General features: G+C 38.7%; 1 pseudogene; it reads left to right on the plus strand.

Annotated features, from left to right (window-relative positions):
- LOC122359307 overlaps positions 1-15,446 on the plus strand; it is a 67,248-nt pseudogene that overhangs the window by 36,979 nt on the left and 14,823 nt on the right.

Consider the following 15,446-nt stretch of genomic DNA (forward strand, 5'->3'; position numbering starts at 1 on the left):
AATTTTATTGTGGCAAATTTGTGCCCTGTGTTGAATAAACACACTGCAGTGGCTCTCAAAGTAATATAAACCTTGTAATAGATTCTTAAACATGTAGTTAATCCAGATATGTGAACTAAAATTTTAATTCAACAGCCTTTGACACCGACAGTGTGATCTGTGAACCATCCGAGCCTCTGATTTCCTCAGCTGACTGATTAAGACAAATGAGATTTTGCTTACATGTCGTGTAGGAGCACTAGTGAGGACCACAGTCTCAATCATAACAACCCCCCAAAGCCAAGCTGTCGTTTGATGCCTCTTAATTAAAATTCATGGAAGTCGTAGTTTCATACATATCTAAATTGAATCGCGATCTGCAGTGACTGCATTGAGATAGATATTAAAGAACATTGGTGAGGAACACTAGAGAGATGCAAGGTCAGAGTGTAAGCAGCATTAAAATTATTATCTTTATTATTGCATACATGATATAGAGTAATTGGATGAGATCGTATCAAATCATCATGGTCAGCCTTGAGCTGGTAATTTCTGGTGGTGTTTAGAAATAACAAGGTTGATGTTCATTCAGGAGTCACACACGACTTTTAATAAATGTCATAATGTTATAAAAGATGTTGGATTAATTGATCAGTAACAGACTTTATTCTGTGTCCCTACAGCCAGTGTAACCAGCAGACTCTTCCTGTGACATATCAAGCCTGTGTCATCCCAAAGGACTGTGAAGTGACCGAGTGGTCGGACTGGTCCGTCTGCTCAAAGGAGTGCTATGATCTGAATGGACGTAAGGGACAGAGGACACGCATACATCAGGTGAAGCAGTTCCCGGTGGGTGGAGGAGCCGAGTGTCCTGAGCTAGAGGAGAGTGAACCGTGTTCTCCTCAAGGAGAAGGAATCCCGCCATGTATAGTGTAAGTGCAGCATCCCTTCTGCTTTGGTGTTTGGATCATGACATTTATATTATATCTAATATTAAGCATTTACTGATATAAGGGACATAAGCGATGTTCATACTTGATCTGATGCTTCTAAAGATCGAGTCAAGGTACCGTTATTTATTTAAGGCTTTTAAAATGCATATTGTGTCAAAGCAGAAAATTAACTGAAAAGATTATGATATCAATATTTTTGAGGATGATATTCAATATTATATTTTATGTTTCAATGTAGTACTGTGAAATGATTAATCACATCCAAATTAAAAGTTTTTGTTTGCATATGCATATTTTGCATATTTATTATGTATATAAAAACACAGATATATATATAAGAATAATATGTTTATTAAATATCTTTTTATATAATGTATTTGTTTTATTCTTAATTATATGCGTGTAAATATAAAGTATATACTTATACTTATATATTTATATATACATACATGCAGTATATTATGTAAACTTTTATTTAAACCTACAGCACTATATTCAATATTCAATTAGCTTTTGAATTATTCAAAACTTTCTCTTAAAATAGTATTGCTTTTACTCAGCAAGGATTCAATTAATTAAGAGTGCATTTAATTCATCAAAAGTGACAGTGAAGTCATTTATGATTTCTATTTCAAATACATCTTGAATTTTATACTTCTTTTATACATCAAATACATCTTTTAAATTTTGTGTTAATCAAATAACGAAAGGAAAAAAATGAGTCAGTTTTCTCAAAAAAATTTGAAAATGTATTTCTTTTTTTTTATATCAGCACATAATATTTAAACAGATTAAAATAGAAAACATTTATTTATTTGACATTCCATATTATTACTGTTTTACAGTTTAAGTAAGTTACTGTGTTTATTGTATGTTTGATCCAATAAATGCAGCCCTGCTGAATATGAGACTTAAAAAACACGCACACAAGCAAAATGATTATTCCTTTTCAATAATAGGCCTGCAATTTGCCAAAAAATCTCTCTCTGTATGCACGTCATCTGTTGACTGCTTTTGGATAGAATGCATGTGTTAAAACACAGATGGAGGAGTGAAGGGGGGAAGGAGGGTGGGGGTGAAGGTCCTGCTGAGGAAGATGGAGAGATGGCAGTGGGTTGGTGGTTTGGCACAGCGCCACCCTGGAGGAGGTGAGCTGATGAATAGTGAACGTCTGAGAGGACAGGCCACACGCTGTCTAATCTGATCTCCCCCACAGATGGGCCGGTCCAATCCCCATCACTCATTGCCTCGCTACACTGGATCTCACCAGAGCAGAGCGTGTGCCCCTGTATTTGATGGAGGTGAATGGTGCTCCTGTAGTGCTGACCCGGTGTGTGCCCGGCCACGCTCTCTCACCAAACCCCACATGTGCTCTCACTGCTGTCACTGAGAATCCTTTACAGGAGGGGTTTATGACCAGACTTACCCCCTGAGTGAGGTTCAGGTGGCCAAGAGTGGCTTGTAACCATTAAAATTTAATATTCACCTACTGTTAAGCATGTCGTAAATTTCTTAAAGGGATAGTTCATTCGGCATTGCTTACTCACTCTTATGTTGTTCTGTATAATTCAGTGCTCAAAAAAATTTTCCATCAGATTTTTCAATCTGTTTATTTGAAAATGAATTAAATCCATCAATATTTAGAATATATATGTAAACATGTTGGGAAACTGCTTTGCTGGCGGTGCTACATAACTATTAACATATCCTATGCGGCGTGTGCATTACTCATTCAAGTATCCAAAAAGAACGCTTTCTCATTCCACACATTATGTGTAGCTCAAGTATAAAGCATAAATGGAAAGGAAGGGGCCCTCAAAACAAATTACTGAATGCAGTTTTGTCAGAAGCACACTCAAACACACACTGAGTCACAGCTCATGAATATGGAGCTCTGCAATTTTGAGGTCAAATGGACTTCATTTTGAATCTGTGAAAAAGGTTGAGAGCCATTACGATGGAAAGTCAGCAGGAATTCTCTATTGGATTTCAAATACAACCGGCCATATTCAAAAACTGAAAAAATAAATTTTTCATATTCTTTCATTTACACTACAGACGCAAAGCAAGGGACCATTTCCCTCTTAGTTTAGAGTGCATGCTCATGGTCAAGAAATGTTTTCAAAAGATGCTCTTTTTTTTCTTTTTAATCTTCTTATTTGAACTCTTCTAAAAGCTGGAAGCCAGATTTGTTATACTGAAGGTCACTGGGCATTTAAACACAGCACACAAAACGCGCACACGCTTACACACACACTTCCAGCGCTTCCCCCGAGCATGCCCTCCAGCTTTTGATCAGCGAGACACATGGAAAAGAAATGGTGATCAAAGGCCAACGGTAAAGAGGAGGCGCTTTCCTTTTCAGCAAGTTAACACTAAACCAGGAGTTTTATTGTTTCATTTATGTGTATCATTGTCTCATTAGTAAAGGTCGTGAAAATGACCACAAATAGTTGGATAAGGTAGTAGCTGTTTGAGATTTTATTAAAAATGAAATAAAAAAGAAATGTAAAATTTCATTAAATCAATACAAACATAAATACATAAATAAATAAATAGTTTTGTTTTTTTTTTTCTATGTACGCAAAGGCCTGTCTCTCAAATATTGTTCACAAATCTGTCAAAATCTGTGTTATTGAGCACTTCTCCATTGCTAATCCATCCACCTCACAGGTATGGCATATCAAAATGCTGATTAGACAGCATGCTTGTTGTACAGGTGCCTTAGGCTGGCCACAATAAAAGGCCACTCTAAAATATCCAATTTCAGCTGTGAAAAGGGGACAAAGACAAAAGTTTTTTTTATTATTTTTTTTGTTCAGTGTAATAACACTGGTTCTGTTTTGATTCTGGTGTAAGTAGTTAAACCATGGTAACCAAAAATTACTTATGGTTTTGCTACACTAACCGTAGTTTAACCGTGGTATTTGTAGCAGAACTTTGTTTTTGCCAAAAAAAAAAAACGATTACTACACTTTAAACTGTAATACATGGTTCATTTTCATAAAGATGTCTCTGGACAGGAACAATATTATAAAAAAAATGGATATGATAATAAGTACAGAGCGTGTCGGTTTTGTTTGCAACATTTCTATCCATAGCTCAGCTTTTGATGCTTTTCCTAGTGTTCTTTTGCTAACACGATAAATCAAAAGCAGCAGCCCAGCCATCAAACTCAATAATGCTCAATAAAGCTATGACCTTACGTGCATCCTGACTGACGTGGCTTCTGATCAGTCTATTTAAAATCAACTATATTTATAACTTCAAAGGACAGACCAAAGTGGTTTATTTTTGTGTAATAAAAACAAATCTCTAGCCTTCAGAGCATAAATTAACAGAACATTAAATACTCATCAGCACACGTCTGTTCAGCAAATTTCCTTCCTTCCTCTTTCTCCGCAGGTATAATTGGCGAACCACAGAGTGGAGTGACTGCAGAGTGGATGTCCTCCTCAGCCAACAGGATCGTCGCCGGAGCAACCAGACAGGGCTCTGCGGAGGCGGGGTTCAAACCAGGGAGGTCTACTGCGTTCAAGCCCCAACCGAAACCTCATCTAACCTCAGCTCCTCAAGAACAAAGACGGTAACAAAGCTATCACGTTCAGTGTCTTAACCCTCTGCTTGTGGTTAATGCACTTGCTGGTTCAACGATATGTCTCAAACCCATTCAGATCTCTCTCCCCAATCATTTCCTGTTACATTCTCACCAATTATTTGAGCTTGATGCAAGTCCCACACACAGCGTATGCGAGCACACAAACACTTTCCGTTCAGTGAATATAGCTGAATCCAGATGATTTAATGGGCAAACATTAGGATTTGGCAACCGTTCTTTTCCTAGTTAGAACAGGGCGGCAGTCAACATCATCTTCCATGTGTTGTGCATTTACTTTTTTAATGCTGGCATTAACATTAAAACAGGATCATCCATGTGCTCAACTCAAAACTTGCCAAGACCCATATTGTGAAGATGGCGCAGTCCCTTGAATTAGAGCCCAGCTTCCAAAAATGTTCCCAGTTGGTGCTGACATCAACAGTACAGCAGCATATGATTATGGCATCTGATGCCAGATTTAAGCATTTCAGTGAATTTATGAGATGTAATGATGATTGGCCCTAAATAAATAAATAATGCAGATGATGAGCAGTTATATAAGTGTGATGGTAGCCTGAATCAGAGATTTGTATCACAACTGAACTGTTTAGCAATTTTCAAGTTTTATCATGAAACTATAGATGGTGCAGGCTGATGGGTACGGGTGTTATTCACAGCAGTAAACTACCTGGCACAAGCTTATTGGTTTATGTTGCATGTGCAGCCAATGAGCTTGCTGCTTCACATTTAAATGGCTGGTTAGCCTTTACTAGCAGTTGTTCTCAATTCCCAGTCCCCCTGCTCTGCGCATTTTGCATGTCTCCCTTATTTAACAAACCAGAATAAGATCAACAGCTCATTTGTTCAGTTCATGGATCTCTCTCCCAACAAGCTGATGATCTCATCCAGGTGTGTTAAATAAGAGACATCAAAATGCATAGAGCAGGGGTCCCCGGGACTGGAAATGAGATCCACTGTACTAGAACAGTTCGTAGTATGCTTCCTCTGTAACCCCACCTGTATAGATCTGCACGGGTTATTAAATATGCTATTTTTCTTAAATACTCATTTGGTATTAAGAAACTAAATTGTTGTGTGATGTTTTTTTGGCCAAATATATATATATATATATATATATATATATATATATATATATATATATATATAGAGAGAGAGAGAGAGAGAGAGAGAGAGAGAGAGAGAGAGAGAGAGAGAGAGAGAGAGAGCAATGAAGCATGGCTACTTGTGCAAATTTTGTAAAGTGTGTGTGACTAACATGCTTGATGCTACGTTATATTTAGTAAAATCACCTTCCTGTTTTTGGCTCTGACCACCTCTGCCTCAATCAGACTTACAGGCTCACAGTGAGCCGTTAGACAAACATCAGTTGAAGTTTGTGGTACACAATTCAAGCCAACGTATAATTGGATTGCTTTTTAAAGGCTGAAATTAGATCACCAGGGGGAAATTAAGGAATAAAGAAAGCAGAGCTGTACAAATTAATGAGGCAGCTACTGTGGAATTTAAATGCTAATGCCGTCACAGACATACACACAGGTGCAAATACACCCAAACACAAACTCTCTCTGGAGTAATACGACAGAAACAGGGAGGTGCCAGCGCCTCATGCCATGCGCCGAGGCTGGTGCCCGGCCTGTGCTCGCTTTCGACTGACACAGAAACTCCCCTGCCATCTGCTCTGAGAGCTGAACCGCCGACCTCTCGGGGAACTTATTCAAATGTCCACAGCTGTCCTTAAGCAGTCATTGCCTAGTATGGCTTGGTCACACTACAGACAGAAAGACAAAGCACACAGAAAGCAGCTCGCCTTTTGAAAAGAAACAAATAGGCTAAAACTCACCATGGTGCATTCAATAGCTACAATAAGCCTTGATTTTACTTGAAGAAATGCTTGTGTTGATTTGCTGACATTGTCTATTGTGTATTATATCTTTCAGCTGAGCAACATAGGCGTCTTGTAGCCAGTGTAGTCAATTTTTGTTGTCAGTACTCTGTTAGTTTTTTTGTATAAAACACTAAAAATTAATTTGTAAAGGAATTCTAACCTATACAGTTTCTACATAACACCAAGTTCATTTAAAGCAGATCAAGTTACAGAACAAAATCCACTAGTTTAAAGATACACGCCAGTTTTTTTTTTTTTTTTTTTTTAATAGGCTCATTTTGGAAAAGGTAAGTTTTACCATTTTTGCACCGAAAAAAAGTGCTGGCATACATGCAGCACATTGTAGAAGTGGCATAAACTATAAAATTGAAAATGTTACAACAGCAATACACCCAAAATGTGCACACGCAATTTATATCTTTTCTGTTATGCATCTTGGTGAATCAGGACCTTGGTGTCCAGCCTCCTGTCTGTGAGGACATTTTGCCATACAGTGCTGGAATCCCGTCCGTAATGTGGCCTTAAGAGAAGCACATGGCACTGACTGCAGCTTCCTGCTGGGGGAGGTGACAGGCCTGGCGCGCTGACGAGTCACGCGGTGACAGATGGAAGAGCTATGTGAGATAAAGAAAAGGAACAGTGCAAGAACACCTGCACAATCTCACACACACTTTCTTCCCGTTTCACGCAAACCAACACACATACACACCTTAAGCCTTTCAACACCTTGTCTGACTCTCTCATGCTCTTTTCTGAATATAGTTTTTTTCTTCTTTTTTTCTCTCTCTTTTGTTTTCCTTTATTTTTCCTATCATACTTCTCAGCAAACATGGTTACATGTGAGTAATTACAGTTAATTTGATTAATGTGCATATCACATAATTAATTCCGTTGATTTTTTAAACTGATTGCCAGCCCTCAGTTTTCCTCAGTTTCCTGGTTTCCTCTTAATCAATGAGGAACCATTCAGGCACTTTTCCCCTCGGAGAGTTTCAGACAGATTTGAGAGGATTTAATTTCAAGTTCCACATGATTGGACGATTCCAAATGATTTGACACTGGGCCTTTGGAATTATTCACAGGTATTTATATACATTAATGCCAGACAATGAGAGCATCAGGAGTGGTGGTGTACTCAAGGACAGACACCGTGTGCTTTAAGCAGATTTAATCTGGTCATTCAGTTCCAGGGATCATAGCTAAATCCTCTGTAGAAATTAGACAACTATGTTTGTCTGCACTCTGGCTATTTCAGTACAATGTGTCATGCAAGTACATATGAAATTCAGCATGTCACACAAGTTTATCTACGGTTCGCTTTTTTTAAAGCAGCAACATAGCCACTTTTATATTAGCCATCACACATCTGATTGTGCCATTATTAAATTTATGACCTCAAGGTATAGGCTTACCTTTATGGGTCACCACGAGAAAGCAAGCTTCTAAAACATACAAAATGTAGATTTTTTGGAGAAATCTAAAAACTGTATTTTTCTGTAAGGGGTAGGGTTAGGTGTAGGACAGAAACACATACAGTTTGTACAGTATAAAAACCTATGGAGAGTCCCCATAAATCATGGAAACACAACACTTTGTGTTCTGTTTTGCCAGTAGTGAAAAATCAGTGAAATATATTGTTTCCACGATCATGAAAGCTTTGTTTGCATTTCAAATTCATTTTCAATCATTTTGGGATTATGGATTCCTAAACCCATGTAATGAATGCCAGAACGGCACTGAACACAAAGTATGCATTTTACATATCAAAAGCAGCTTGTTGTCTTCCTCTCTGCCAATGCCGCTTCCCATCCGGCTTCCTGCTCTGCTGTTTGGGCCTGGGGAAGCTGTGCTTGATTTCCTCTCCCCACGGGTGGCTTCAGACATTTAGACGACAGGGGAAAGCAGCTGCTGTCTCGATCTTTATCCATTAACACATCTCAGTCACAGAGAGCAGAACACAACAACAGTGTTCATTCTTTTCGCCTCGGCCGTGTAGCTTTCCAGAATATAATCAATGTTGCACCCCGTTGTGGATCTTTATGAGATATTCAACGCCGTGGCTTTGTTACAGAGCTTCCATGCAGCACCGCCCCACGGGCAGGCCTGGGTTATTGATGATGATGATGGTGATGCAAGCAGGTGAATGTGTTGGCGGCTGTCAGACGGACAGAGGGACTGATGGGATACTGGTGCCATAATTAGGCCGGGGAAACCCTGGGTGGGCAAGCAGCAGACCATCTGGCCTCCAAGCGAGTGTTGTGCCACCTGAACAAGGTCAACCTACAAGGAGAGGGTCATTAATCAGGCTGGGTTAACAGGGCGACGATACGTGAGCCGCAGAGACAGGAAGGCAGACAGGTTTTTGCCCACCTCAATACGTCAACAGCGCAACTGCGCCCTAATAAGAAATACAGAGAGACAAGTCTGTTTCTGAGGTAATAAGGGAACTTGCATTTGCAAGTCAATTTGACATTTTTGGCAAATCAATTTTGTCAATTTGACAGCTAATTTCCCTTTTTGACGTGTCACTTTTGGGAGTAAATTCAGCATGCTAAATTGAGCATTTCAGCGGATGTTTGTCCCAGAGGAGCACTTCACAAAAATAAAAAATAAATAAATAAATAAACCTTTTAATTTCTGCTTTAAACAAGCTCAAATAAATCATTAATGACTCTGGCCATGCAATCAATCACTTAGATCCAACTGAAAATCTACACACACTCCAAACACATCAACCGAATGATTTTAGAAATGGCTCGGGGCGCATAGAGAACACCTTTTGGACACAAAGCAATTTGCATGTGAATGAAGAGAAGATCCGTCAAAGTGTATCGGCAGCAGATCTGTTCACGCACTGACCTTGCAGAAAGTCACCTACGGCTCGGAGCTGAAAGCACACTTGCACTAAATGCTGGTTACAGATAAAAAGAAAACAAGGACAAAGGGGGTCTTGGGATTTGTCTAGCAAAATGTGTGCAATCAGGAGCACTTGTTTATGAAAATAATGTTCGTCATGTCATTTTATCTCTTCAAATTTGAGTTGAATGCAATTCATCTGATAACGCCATTTCCCTCACCCGGTCCCCCATCAAATCATCATATATATATATATATATATATATATATATATATATATATATATATGAAGTTCAATTGCAAAAACAATAACTCGTTCCAATTGATCTCATTCTGCATTCAGGTTATGTTGACTATATTTGACCCTTGACCACAAAACCAGTCATAAGTGTCAATTTTTCAAAATTGAGATTTATACATTATCCAAAGCTGAATAAATACACATTCCATGGATGTATGGTTTGTTAGGATATAGAACAATATTTGGCTAAGGTTTGAAAATTTGGAATCTGAAGGAAAAAAAAATGTGTGAACACAAGATACTTGCGTTAACAAAACAAAATCTTATGAAAGTTTTTTTATGTGTGTTTGCGTGCATTTTTGTGACAAATTAGAACATCAGTTTGTATAACAACATGAGTATGACTTTTCAGGACATTACTCCATGTCCCCATTTTTCAAAACTCTTATTAATTAAACAGAATGGAGTGCATTGAAAATCAGAAATAGCAGAAAGTTTCCTGTAAGGGAACTTTTCACAGAAACGAACGTGTGTGTTAATCAACTATCTGAAATAGTTTTGGACTTGTATGTAAATCATATACTTGAATGAACTGTATATTCCTATTCCATTTGCAGTACATCTAGTTTTACAGGGACTCTGTAACAATGTCTGTCTGTGTCTCCTCAGGCTTATGTGCCAGTGAACAGTGACCTATGTTTGGGCATTTCTCCTAACACCACCCAGCTCTGCCATATTCCCTGTCCTGTGGAGTGTGAGGTGTCCTCCTGGAGCGCATGGGGGCCCTGCACCTTTGAAAACTGCCAGGATCAGTCCACAAAGAAGGGTAAGCTTGAGCTACAGGACCACTTCATCTTTTACAGTTGTGTTTGGGAAGCGGTCATTTCACCCATCTCGCTAAAACAGAGCGGATCGATAAAACGTCCTCTTTCATTGTAAATCACATGAATTGTGTACGGGTCGCCTTTCAACGCATTACTCACCCCCTCCCCCACCTCTAACCTCTATCTGCGCCATCAGCATCCGGGCCATAAACTTATCAACGCCTGCTGGGACACAAGATTCATTTTCTCAACGGTTTATGAACCAGTAGCATTGTAGAGGGAACAACAAACAAAAGGGACCCACGGAAAAATAAAAGATGTCAGGAAATAGACAAAAGACAAAAGGGTAAGATGGCTTCAAAGAGGCAAACACAAGCTTCAGATGGTCTCTGGAAGGATCCGAATCTGCTGGATTCACAGGATGGTGGTTTACCGAATGCTGCTGACAGTTGGTATAGTGTATCAAAGGTGCTGGCACGCTGGCTGCTTTCCTCGTTAATTATGGCTGGGACAGCGACCCGTGCCATGACTAATGCATATTGACTCTTCCCTAATGAAGCGACTCAAAAGGATGGGATGGGAGGAAATTCTCCACCATGCATCTTAATGATGGATTCTCTGTGAATCTGTGTCTCACACTCTCTCTTCAAACGCCCACGGTTCATACTTCATGCTATATAGCTGTAATGGCAGGTCTCAGCACTTGTGTATGTACAGTATGTGGGCTCTCATTATTCAGGGAGATGTGGCGAAAGCAGTGAAGGCCTTTTTTTATACATCCAGTAGTTCCTGCACATGGACAGAATAGAACAACATGTTGCTACAACATTAGTGCTTATTACATTACCAATACACATCCATGATCATTAGCTATAGGGTTGTGGATGTAAAATCTGTACTGAGATAAAGTCAGATACACAATACCACAAGAGTTTGATCTGAGATGTAAGTTTAAAAATGTAATATATTTATATATAATTCAAACATATATATTTAAAAATTTTATTTTATTTTACTGGAAAGCAAAGATCCAATAAAAAAAATATATATATATATATATATATATATATATATATATATATATATATATATACACACACACACACATTCAAAGGACTTTACCTCTTTACGTTTCCTGCTCCCCTAGAAAATCTGGAACAATATTTAGAAGTATTTCAATTTAGATTAAAGCAAATATTTCGGGAAAGCTTCAAAATCGTAACACACATTTTAGAACTAAATTCTCAATAATTTTAATAAGCTCATTCCTCAATGTTTTTTTCACAGTCCTGCTTTGATGTTGCGCAACAACCAAATCCTATGCTGTCTCACATTCAACAAATGATGATATAAACTTTTATTAAAACAGCAAGGCTGTGCTTTTGTAATATATCAGTAGTCTTTATTATAGCCTGAACAAGCTACAAAATAAGCTTGATGGGAGATAAAGTACAAATTACATGTGACATCTCAACCTGAGGCCCCAATAACATGTCAGTGTGCACCTTAGACGTGATGACCCAAGAGATACTGATGAGATTTTTGTGCGGCTGTGCCTTTTGTCTATTTTTGATTAACAGAGACTAATATGAAACCCAGTATCGTGCTTTTGTCTGATAAAGAGAGGCAGCATATGCCATCAGACACCTCCGGGCTGACTGACAGGACGTGATACAATCCCCTTACACACCCACAATGAGCTCTTCGCTGACCTTCTGATTAAATAAAGCCGTGAGGAGAGCGCAGGACAGAAGTAATCAGAAAAAGGGACAACGCTGGCATCTCCAACTAACTCCTAAAGGCCCCCCTCTCCCATATTACCTTATCGGCCCCAGACAGCAATGTGGATTAAACCAGAGGCCAGGGACTAGAGAGGGGAGGGTGATGGCAGGGTACGTGTAGGTGACCTTGCGCTGGTCATGAGTCCAGTCCACCCATTTTCATTCCTCTGGAGCCCTTTTCCTGCCCTTGAATGGGAATACCCCTGGCGTCAAAGCCTCTTCTGTATTAATGGATTGCTGAATGCATTAGTCCCTTTGGTGAAAGGCAGGCATAATGAGGGAGGAATAATAATATTCATTATGATGAGCTGCTTCAGTAATTTCTGTCATCTTGCAAGCTTAATGGACCGATATGTTTAATGTAATATTACAGTGATTGTGCAATGTGACAGTTTAGAGGGCTAACGCATGGGGATTGCATTGACTAGTTGATTAGTTCAGACACTAGTCGGGCAGGCAATGGGTCAGTGTAATTTTTTTTGCTTTATTTGGCAATGCATAAATAAAATGTATGGCTGATTGAAAAGAATGGCTGTCCAAAGAGTAAAGTGATTTATTTTTTTTTTTTTATGTATTCTTGTAAAATATTTGTCTATAGTAGTAGTAGTAGTAGTAGTAGTACTAATAATAATTAGTATCTGTATAATATTAATAGTGTTTAATTATGTATAGTACATAAATTATTATTATTATTTACTTTATTATATCTATAATAATTTATTATATATATAATAATTATTATTACTTTGTTATATTACTTTAATATAGTTTGTTTACTATTAAAGTATTTATTCAAATTATTTTCTTTATTCTTAACCAGTTGTTATAGATATAACACTTGCTTTATTTAATTTAACAAATAGTTTAAGGTTTTTTGTTTGTTTGCTTGTTTTGTATAACAACCATGCCATTTCATGTTATAGCCTAATTGATATTTTGTGACAGTAAAAACTTGTTGAATTAAAATGTTCAGTCATTTGAACAGATATATTTACTTTTTTAGTTGACAGTTTGACCTTTCTACATGATTCAGCCTTACTTGCACCTTTTACTCCCACCAATTAACTCAATGGAGTGAATCAGCAACAACGACTTTAAGTCTCATTTGTGCTCTTCAACAGGTTTCAAACTGAGGAAAAGGAAAATCATGAACGAGCCCACAGGTGGCACAGGAAACTGCCCCCACCTGACAGAAGCGATTCCCTGTGAGGAGCCCAGCTGCTACGAATGGCTGCTGGTGAAACTGGAGGAGTGTGTGCCCGACAATGACAAAGTATGTGGACCGGGAACCCAGAACCCACAAGTACAGTGCATCAACAGTGACGGTAAGTGATACACACTCCATCTGCTTGACATGGGACTGTCCACACATAAGCATTTTAAGCTAATTAAAAATCTTTGCCTGAATAGACTTTCTATTTAAGGGTCATGCCCAGGCGTGCGGTGTGTCAAATCTAGCAACAAATCCAGATTGTTTTGTTCTTGTACAGCTGGGTCCATTCTTGAGCTCTGTCCATAGGGCTTATGTTCTGGACTCATGCCCAATGCCATAATTGCTGTTTTTGCACAGGCGGCTGGTAATACTTCTCTATTGTTAGAGTGGCCAGAGGGGAAATTCAGAGCAATAAGAAGTGGCACCGCTGCCTTTTACTCTTCTAAACACAAAGCCACATGTGCCGGGGCGGTCTACCGTCTAACTAGCCCAAAGGCCCCAAACTCTCCAATAGCGTCTGGATGTTATTGGCTTGACTGAGTACACGGTAGCTAGGGAAACCAACACCAGTACCATCTGCACCATCTGCGAGATCAGAGAAAATACAGTTTACCTGGGGACAAGCACATGCCTGGATCTGTGACCATAGCTGACATTAACACCGCAATATACTGAAAAGAGGAGAGCTGGAGTGGCTGCAACACTCTTGTACCGCAGAGTTTTAGTGGTTGGGTCCAACAATTAGAAAACATGGACACCCGTTTAAATTATTGTTAACATTTATTATTATTTTATGATTTTTTTTTTTAAAGAAAGGAAGAAGAAAGAAAGAAATACTTTAATTCAGCAAGGACACATTAGCAAGTATTATGTTTTTTTCAATTAAATAAATGAGGTATTGTTTGGGTATAAGATACCTCTTTGAAAAACATTAAAAAAATGAATAAATCTTACAGATGCCAAAATCTTTAATGGTATCGTGCCTCCAAACAAACAAATAAGAACATGAAACACAAATGACTTAATATTGCTTAAGCTCTATGTGGATTACTCTTATTACATTGTTTATTCTTACTATTTGAGAAGCTTTTGTCAAAAGCCACTTTTATATCTAATTATGTAGGGCTGGAAAATCTCCCATCTGTCTTGGTTTTGATTTACATTATTTACACAGCCTAAAACTTCACAGATATTTGAGAAATGAAATATCCCAGCTATGTTGTACTAACAGTTTTTAATGGGATTTTATGGATGAACACTTCGCTGTGGTTGATGAGGAGAGGCGAAATTCAGCGCCGCAAACCCATAATTCTGATTCATCCGATCTAATTAATTTCATATAATAGAGACTAGAGCATAGCTGAGTGAATATTTTAACAAACGAAGTGGAAAGCCTGTCTCCAACATGTGGAAGTGAAATAGGTTCATTCAGCGAGCTTATCAAAAATAATTAACCTTAAATTATTGTGGATATGAGGGACAAGTACAATATTCGTTTTCTTTTCTTTTTTTTTAAATAGAACCACCAACTCTGTGACTTCTTTTTCTTCGCCTACCGTATTGTTAATGTCTTGTCTGGAGGTGCGGCTCGACTCGGCTTGCATTAATGAATCAATTATGAGCGCACACCGTAATTGTATTTTACATCCTCGCGTTTCGCTCCTTGTTCCAGTAAATTTCGGTGTGTGGACATGGCAATTACTGCGACATTCCAGAACCTCAGCATTCACATCGCTAATGAGGACTCGGGGGAGAGAGAAAGGCAGAGAGTGAGGACAGAAAGAGAGAGGCAGAGAAAGGCTGTGTGTGTGTGTGTGTGTGTGTGTGTGTGTGTGCAACTCAATCAGTTTTGCAAGGCTTATAATCAAGCATCCCATTCACACCAACTGAAGGTGTCATACTGCATGTGCCTCAGCTGTCACCTCAGAGACGACTGCCACCTCCCCCCGGCCCTCCGACGAACCTCATCTCCCAGACAGTTACCCTGAGACACCTTCCTTAACATGCCGCGTATAACCACTGTACTTTATGCAGCACACTGATTCTATAGCTCCAGCAGCCACGCATTGAACAGTTTGATGACCATTTCATTTAA

The sequence above is a fragment of the Puntigrus tetrazona genome, chromosome 15 (genome assembly GCF_018831695.1).
Source record: "Puntigrus tetrazona isolate hp1 chromosome 15, ASM1883169v1, whole genome shotgun sequence".
Classification (NCBI taxonomy): Eukaryota; Metazoa; Chordata; class Actinopteri; order Cypriniformes; family Cyprinidae; genus Puntigrus; species Puntigrus tetrazona.